Source organism: Manis pentadactyla, chromosome 10 (genome assembly GCF_030020395.1).
Source record: "Manis pentadactyla isolate mManPen7 chromosome 10, mManPen7.hap1, whole genome shotgun sequence".
NCBI lineage: Eukaryota > Metazoa > Chordata > Mammalia > Pholidota > Manidae > Manis > Manis pentadactyla.
In genome coordinates this window covers 21,715,832-21,725,442 of record NC_080028.1, presented here as the reverse complement: position 1 = coordinate 21,725,442, position 9,611 = coordinate 21,715,832, and the positions used below count along the sequence as shown (strand labels likewise).

At 38.1% G+C, this 9,611-nt stretch overlaps 1 non-coding gene across 1 annotated transcript; it reads left to right on the top strand.

Annotated features, from left to right (window-relative positions):
- Positions 1-1,577: 1,577 nt before the first annotated feature.
- LOC118915601 (small nucleolar RNA SNORA18) lies at positions 1,578-1,708 on the top strand. The gene has a single exon (XR_005026147.1). It is a non-coding gene; the product is annotated as a small nucleolar RNA SNORA18 (small nucleolar RNA).
- Positions 1,709-9,611: the final 7,903 nt, after the last annotated feature.

Genomic DNA, 9,611 nt, shown 5'->3' with positions numbered 1-9,611 from the left:
TATTGAGAGTCTCATAGTTTTTCCCTTGGTCTTTTGAGATGGGTAGACCCTGTAACTGCCCTGTTAGTTTTTATTTCAAAAATACTTTTTGAAGACACACTTAGTTCTACACCTATCCCAAATAAAAAACTTACAATAAGCTAGGAAAAAAAGATCCTTCCTTAATTTGAAACGGGGTCTCTACCAAAAACCTAAAACAAGTTATTTTTTATTTGACTCTATTTTCTTCATTTTACTCTTTCCTATGGAACATACACAAACACAGAGAAATAGATTGATGAGTTTTACATACCTATTATTCGTCTTCAACAATTATCAACATTTTGCCAATTTCCAAATATGATTCTGAAGAATAAAATATTAAACCACATTCCTTAGAAGTCAGGAACAAGACATAATGATGCCTACTTTTATGATCAGTAATTTTGTCCTATAGTTACTGTCCAATACAAAAAGATCAAAATAAATAAATAAATATGAATATTGGCAAGGTAGACATATACCTAGAAAATCCAAGGCAATCATGCATATCTATTTGGGCTAATTAAAATTTTTGGAAGGTAGAAATAACATATAAAAATCTACAACTTTTCAATAACCATCAAAAACTACCTTGAAAATATGATAGAGAAGAAAGCTATATTTAAGTTCAACAAAACCCTTAATTACCTAGGAAAAACTTAGAAGTATGAAATGTAATGAAGACAACCATGTAGTTATAATGAGGGTTATAAGAGATATTCCTAGATAAAAAGGTTCAATATTATACAGAGGTAATGCTCCCCAAATTAAATAATAAATGTGATGTAATTTTAATCAAAATTCCACCAGGGTATTTTAAATAATTGGCAAGCTAATTCTAAAGTTAATCTATGAGATGTGCAAAAAAAAATCAAGATTGGAAAAAGAATAAGAAGGACTTACTTTACCAACATCAAAATTTTATGTTAAGTCACAATAACTGAAATAATGTGGTATTGTAAATAATAGGCAAATAGATCAATAGAACAAAATTAAAATTAAAAGTCCAGGGAATATATATACATATATACATACATCTTAGTATATGATAAATGACGCATTTAAAATAAGTCAGGAAATGGCAGACCATTTAATAGATGTTGTTGGGAGAAGGAGCTATTCATTTGGAAAAAAAGGGGTAAAATTTAATGCCATGCTTAAAATAAATTCTAGTTGTATTTAAAATATAAATGTTTTAAAGGATGAAAGAAAACATGGAAAATATATTTATAATATTGAAAAGAAGAAAGCTATGTTTACAAAACATACAACCCAGATACATTATGTGTATGATAGAAAGCTATGTTTACAAAACATACAACCCAGATATATTATGTGTATGATAGAAGACATATAAAGAAAGTCAAACAGCAAGTGAATTGTGACTGAAAATCTTCAATTGATAGAACAAAATTTTATACCTCATTTTACTTTACAGTTGAATGTGATACATACATATCTCATTTTATCTGAATTATCTAAATATAGCTGAATATTTTACATACATATATATCTATATAAAAAAAACTATCAATCCATAAAGAAACAGCCCATTAGTGAAGGTCTATCCTCATGGGACTTTTCCTGTAGACCCACATTGTTGGAAATACCTCATAGAGTAACTATGTGGCTTTGCTTTACTCTTAGAACTATATGTTAGATCTGTGGGAGAAACTACAAGACAGAGTTACTAAAAAGATGAAAGACCTAATAGTTAAATTTTTTTACCTTACGTATTGGTATATCCCACAGTCTGTACTATTTTTACGTGCGATAGCTTAGGAGTGAATATGATTTGAACTCATTCATGTTTAGAGGGTGTCTGAAACTGAGAACCTGGCAGATTCGGCTACTCTGACCTTGAAAGTGGCCCTAAAGTAAATTATTTGAAGAAATTCAATCCCAAAGATTCTAGGTTGGTGAAGTGTTTGAAGTATATCATCAGTTAGGTCTATATTCACAGGGAGATAAAAGAAGCCCAACTAAAAGAATGATGGGCAGACTGACAGGACAGCTATGACTTAAGCATAGGTTCTTGTAAAAAGGTCAATCTTGAAGATAAGCCCTGACTCAAGCTCTCTAGGAACTAAGGTGACCTTGACGGGCAGTGGAAGGAATCATGACTTGTAAAATTCCTTAAATAAAAATTTATTGACTTGAAATAATTTTGCCTAAAGTTACACATAATTTTTAAAAGCCCTTTACACTGTAGAAAAGAAAAAAAAAACAGGAATCTACGAACCAGTTAAAAATAACCCAGTTGAAAAGTGGGGAAAGAATATAAACAGACAATTTACAGATGACCAGATACAAATATTTAAAACCATATATGAAATATCATTATAGGAATAAATTCAGTTAATAAAATAATGGATGGAAATCAAAATAAGTTAAGAAATCAAGTTAATAAAATAATTAAATCAATTTTTGATTATCACCCTATAAGAAACTGTGAAGACTCCACCCTACTTGCAAACTAACAAATTAGCTCAGCACAGTGTTTCATACAGCACAGAAGAACATAAAACTCCCTTAAAAACAAAAATAGATGCTCTGATCAGCAAATACATGTAAAAAACCCATTTGGTGCTTATGTTCCTAATTGTAAGCAATTAATAGGCATTGTGGTATATGTATCAGTCTCTTAGAAGTTTGGTTAGTGTAAGTCAATTGCCAATATATGATCAAAGCTTAATGTTGGTCATATGAAATGCCAATCAGTGGAAGTCTGGGAACAGTCAGGACCCACAGTGATCATACCAAGGCACCGTCAACCTGCTGGAAAGTCAGCCTTTCTCAAAGACTTCTCTCTGACCCCATGCAGGCCTTCATCAAACCAAAAGGCTTGCAGCTCTTGTGATTACTTATAACCCTTCTTGTTCCCAGTTATTTCCAGCTTTGTTAGTACCTCTTAAAAAGTATCATCCAAATGTGAACACACCACTCCAGATGAAATCTGAGCAGTGCAGAATTGATCATATGTACTGAAACCTATTTTTGTATGAATATTCCCAAAATATAAACTGCCTTTTTCACCTACTACTATACTTGTAGGACCTTCTCAGGCTTGTGTTTAACCCCAGTTCCCAAGTCTCTTTCACATGGGGCAGGAAGACAGTAAAAGTAGATGAGAGCTTGTGCTGTGAATCAGATTCCCTAAATTTGAATTCTTGCTCTGCCGTGACTGACTGTGTGATGTTGGGAAGTTATTTAATGTCTCTAACTTTAATTTTCTCACCTGTAAAATAGAAGTGATAAAAAGAATACCTACCTCAAAGGATTGTTCTGAGAATTAAGATACCTCAGGAGAAATACTTGGTACAGTGCAGGCTATTTCCCATATTGTACTGGATAAACATAATTTGCTCAATTCCCACAGGAATGCTATGATGTATATATTACGGCATCCATTTTACAGATGAGAAATCTGAGGTTTATAGTGAGTGCTTCAGTAGCTTGCCTGAGGTCAAATGGTTGCTAAGTGGCAGAGCCAGGGTTGTAAGAAGATCTGCCTGACTCTAAGACCAAGTACTTTCTCTTGCACAACTTAGGGGCATTCTTCCCCTTCCTGTACTTCTACATATTTTAGACATTTATACAACATAATAAGGAGTGCAAGATCCCGAGGCTGACCGCTTTGCTCAATAATCTTGAACAAGTTACTTAATCTCTACTTACATTATCTGGGACGAGTTACTTAACTTCTCCAAGCCTGTTTTCCCATCTGTAAAATAAGAATTTTAATAGCAATACCTACCTCAGAGATTTCAGGGCTGATTAAATGAGATAGCATTCAACGCAGGGTCTACCCACTGGCTAGGACACAATACACATTAGCTGTATTATTCCCACTCCAGTTCACCTTGCTGATTCCAGCTACGTCTGCTTAGGAAACCATCCTAGGGTATTTCCAGGGATCCACATCAAATTTACAAAATTTCTCTGAACTTTTTTAAACACATACTTTCCTACATCTAAGATATAAGCCAGATTACGTCTAGAATTCTCACTTTATGAACTCCAGGATGATAGGGTTGAAAAGAGGGAGAAATAAAGGCCATCATAACACATAAAATGCATAGTAAGACCCAGAAATAGCAGAAAGTAGACTTCAGCTGTGACTCATCAAGGGCTATTTCATCAGTTCCTGCTGCTTTACCACAACTCACTTTCCATATTGCTCAGCCCTGTAATATTTACCACCAGAAACTCACATTTGAGGGCAGCTTACAAAATGTTCTTTTGCATCAACCTAGTGGCCAGGAGCCTCCCCACCCCCACGATCAGCAAAACTGGTTCAGATAACAAAACTTTCAGTATGTCAAGGCTGAAGGAAAAGGAACTCATAATCCCCACATAAGTTCTGTGAAATATTTATTGCTGTCCCTGTTTTACTGCTGAGAAAGATGGGGCTTCTCAAAGCCAATATCTATATTTCACCCAAAGTCACAGAGTAAATTATGGGTGGAGATAAGAGTTGACCCACATTTCCCATAATGCTCCTGGAGGCGGAAGGAGCCTGTGGGCTACAAATAGCAATGCTTCCCAACTGGTCCTCCACCCATGTGCCACCCAAATCAGTTTTGCTGTATCTTCCTACCTCCTAAATTTACTTTTTTTTTAACCAATGCACTTTTTGCTACCTAAGTAACTTAGAGAACACTCATCTAAGCATTAAAAGCTGTGAAATCACAGGTTTTATATACCTTGTATATTTTGTATAGCACATTTTAAAAATTTTATCCATTTCCTAGAGCTGCCATAACAAATTATTACAAACTGGGTTAGTTAAAACAACAGAAGTTTATTCTCTCACAGTTCAGGAAACCAGAAGGTCAAAATAAAGGTGTCATTAAGTTTGGTTCCTTCGAGAGGTTCTGAGAGAGAAACTGTCCCACACCCTCTCCTGGCTTCTTAATGCTCCTTGGCTTGTAGATACTTCATGCAAACCTCTACCTCCATATTCACAGGAACTTTTTCACTCTGCATGTCTTCTGTATCCAAATCTCCCTCTCCTTTTATAAGACACAAGTCATTGAATTCCAGGCCCACCCTATATCTAAGATTATTCCATCCTGAGATCTTTAACTAACTACATTTGCAAAGACCCTATTTCCAAATAAGACCACATCCAGAAGTTATGGGTCAACATGAATTTTGGGAAGGACACTGTTCAACCCACCAGAACAAGTAAATAATGATTACAGTTTTTTTGAACGTTGATCTATGCACCACCTAAAATCACTTTGCATCCTGCTAGTGGTTTGCAAACCACACTAGAGAGAACTGGGTGTACACGACATCTGGAGGTTCTTGGGCACCTCTCCTAGTTCTAAAAGCAGACTGGTTCATTGCACGATTCACTGTTTTTGAAATCAGTAGCTGTGCCCATACTGGTATCTGAGGGTTATATTTGGAGATTTATTAAGTATTCTCCCCATAGAGACAACCAAAGGATCTTAAAGTGGATTTGCAATTTCAAAGAAGCCAGTAAGTAATGCTAGATATTGTGAACCCCATTTTGTGCAAAAAGGCCAGATACCTAAGAGCACTGTAAACAGGAACCCAGAATAAGCCCAAATATTCAGTCCAGAGAAGAAGGATGGAAAGTATTTATTCTCAGCAGCCCTTATGTGACCTAGATGTCCATGTAAATCAGATTGGATAAACTTGGATTTTGCTCTTTGAGATAATATTCAGAAGACCTGATTCTTCTAAATGCTCAGACTTCAGCTCTTTCTAAAAACAATGCACTTAAGACCATGCTCATTTTTAATGTAGGTGCTTTTTTTGTTTCAAAATATTAAAAACTACCATTTACCAAAAACATAAGAGGGATAAAAAAAAACATAAGCGGGTAAGCTGTCATAAATGAAAAAATTATCAGATGGTGATCAATTACATGGGCTCAATGCAAAATATTATAAGAGATGCATAAGAGCAGATGCTGTGCTTGGGAAAGCTCAATAAGCCTATTTCCATAAACAGATACGGTGTGGGAGTTTTCACATACATGCCACCTCAGTGTTTCTACTCAGTTAAATAATTCAAGATGGTGTCACCAGCTTATAGAAATGCAATAAAACACTTTAAATAAACTGGGTTGTTGCCATGACAAATAACCTAAACAAAAGACACAACAAAAAACCCACTTAGACAAAAAGAGGTGGGGAAGGTCCCAAAACTGAAAGGTTCAATATGTGTTGGCAAAAACTCAAAGTACAAGATGTTACTAACCCATACTTTGTGTTTCCACCAACAAATTTATCTTAAAGAAGCAACCGGCACTTTCACATATGAACTGTTGCTGACTTTCAGACAGTATTTGTCCCTGTGGGACTCAGTGTCATCCTACACCATGGCCAACATGGAGAGCTTTGTAAAACTTCTCTGCGGAATCTCCTCAGAGACTGAACGTCTCACCTTCCAAGAAAATGTGTTCCTTCACTTTTTAATAACTGTTATGTTTTCGTGATGTGCATTGCCCAAATGCATAGGAATGCTATGAAGGGTCAAGGGTAAGCAACCCCAAATGGAAATGTATTGCTTTGCCAGGAATGTTCATTTTTAACAGGAGACAGGCTTATGGAGAGAAGCAAGTGGGAATGGGGGAGGGGGAAGGGCCCACTGGAGAAAAAGTTGGAGAATGACAAAGAAACCATGGTGGTATTTACACTACTCCCCTTTCAGGAATTCAAAGCATGTATCAATGTATGGAAACACTGCAGGAAAGAAACCTGTTTAACTTGGTATAATATCCTTTTTCAAGCTGACTTGAGTGTAAAACCCCTTCTTCATATAACAACGTTAAACATCCCAAATCTACAGAATGTGTTTTGGGGAAGGTAGGAGACTAAGACAAGTCCAAGATGGCCCCCCCATGATTCTCACCTGCTGGTATTCAGATCCTGGTGTAGTGCCCTCCCACATTTAATAGAGCTGATCTATATAATGAAAATGATATTGCAAAAATGAGTGTGACTTTTGAGGCTAAGCCATTAAAGACATGTGGCTTCCACCTTGCCCTCTCTTGGATTACTCACCACCATGTCAGGAGGACACTCAAGTTGCCACGGAGAGGCTCGCACATGGAGGCACTGAGCGCTATGTGAGTGAACCATCATGGAAGCAAATCCTGCCGTCCCAGTCAAGCCTTCAGATGACTCCAGCCCCAGCTGACATCTTGACTGCAACCTCAGGAGAGACCCTGAGCCAGAACCAGCCAGCTAAGCAAGTCCTGAATTTCAAACCAAAAGTTACTATGAGATCATGAATATTTACTCTTATTTTAAACCACTAAATTTGGGAGTAACTTGTTATGCAGCAATAGGTATGTAGCACAGGGAATATTAACCTAAAGCAGTTGGGATCAATCATTTTGATTTGTCATTTAACCATCATGAAGCTGTAATGTGGAATATGTTTTTATATTATTCTACCTCTCTAAACATGGTTAACTGGTTAAGGGATGGACTCAGGCCTAAAGCCTAGCCAATCAGGATCACTGTTTAGGATTTTTGTAACTGAAGCTGGACAAACAGACTTACTCTCTGGTAGTGAGAACAAGAGGTACTGGTCTCAGGGGCTGCCACTGCCAGTGGCCATATTGCATGCCGTGTAAAAAAGTTTTTCTAAGAGAAAGAAGTTGGCAACAGAGAGAAGCAGGATTGAGATACTGAGAAAAAAAATATCTAGTAGCATTCCAGTCCCTAGTTCCAGTGACCCCTGACATGAGCTGTCCTCACCCCCTCTCAATGTGAGCCTTCCAGTAAGTTCCCCTTCTTGCCGAAGTTGCTTTGAGTTGGATTTCTAAACCTTGCCTCCCAAAGAACCTTGACTGATGCACCCCCACAGAGCTTCATGCTTCCCCTACCACAGCAGTGGCGACACTGGGCTGCAATTGCTGCTGCTTATCCACCTCCCTGTCCACAGAATGGCCTTCAGGTTCACAGCATTATGCCTTCTCTGGAAACTGCACTCAACGGACAGGGCAGGACCCTGATGACTGTGTCTGTGTCTTATAACCTTGGGCCCTGACCCACAGTTGATTCAGGCAATGTGGAACAATCAGATTTCCCACTAGAAATTTGGAACTCATACCCACAGAGACTGGATGCAGAAACCCCTTCACACTAACAACAGCACTCTTAAGAGGTTGTTAACCTCTAGCTAGCAGAGTTGCCCAAGCTGCCTGCATCCCTGCATTTCCTGTGAATTCTCTAAGAACCTCCAGTATTCTAACAAACTTGCAAGGTCACTTCTGCTTCCTAACCCCCAAAGAAACCTGACTCTGCACACCCCCACCTACTGATCTCTGTGTGAGCAGGGGCGACTTGGTCATCATTGCATCTCCAGGGCCAGCACAGTCTGCAGTCCATAGTCAGAACTTACTAAATATTTCATGAATGACTGAAGCTCACTGCATTCAGTGGGAGATGTTCTTTTTCCCAGCTGGATAGGGAAACGTGGATTCTTTTTACTCTTTTTGCCTTCAAGATCCTGAACTCCTCTGCCCTCACCTTTGTTCTCCCTATGCTGGCAGCTACAGGGACCAGTGAGTCCTTTGTAGACAGTACATTGCATCCCTGGTCAAGGATGCACATTAAATAGTAGAGGTGCCAGGTTTTCCACCATCCAATAAACTTTACCCTTGACTGCATGCCAACGTCACTAGTCCTCTCATCCTGCTTTTGCTGTATGCTCTATGGTAAGCTAGAACCACACAAACCAGAAGATTCCAGTCAGTGCTGGCTCTATCCTGACAATGCCATGTTTCCAGGAGTCTCTGACCCGCAGGTCTTATTGTTCTCTATCCTTGCTCGCAGCATTCTAGGAAAGGCTTTTTATCATGACCTCACTGCTTTGGGTGGAAAAGAATGAGTTCCAGGGAAATTTCCATCTATCTATAACACCATCCTTCTAAGCACAGATTTTGTGAATGAGAAAAATAAGAAGAGTTGGTGGGAAATGGGACAGAGCATCGGGATTATACATCAAGTTCAGGAACTGCAAGAAGAAGAGCTAAGAAACTACAGTTAGCAGAGGATAAAGAAGTTAAGTGTAGTGGGCAATTGTTAAAGTGGCTACCTAAAATTTATTTCACATTTTCTCTCATTTCTAAAAGTACCCAGAGTTTCCTTTGGGGAACTGCTCCTTGTCTATGCTCAGCCATGGATGGAATCAATACCCCTTTAGCTCCAGGCCCAAATAGTCTGAACCTATCACCTGTCACCTCAATGATCTATCATCATATGGCATTTTCCTGGTCACAGCAATTAATGAGCATGTAACCTAAACTTGTTTAATCAAGTAAAGGCCAACATTTTCTTTGATATTTGGAGGAGGAAGTCTTTTGTTCTCTGACATGGAAGAAATATGTAGACCCAGTAACTGTTGGCAAACATCTTTCATCCATAGAGGCAGGCAGCCATTGGATAAAGCTGGTACCATGAAAGGCAGAGTTGAAAATGGAAATGAAATCAATTCTGGCTGACATCATCAAGCAACTAGATCAAACTAACCCTAAAAGGCATTCAACCTCTGGACTGTGCAGTGACACAAGCCAATAAACTTTATAACAGATCAGATAA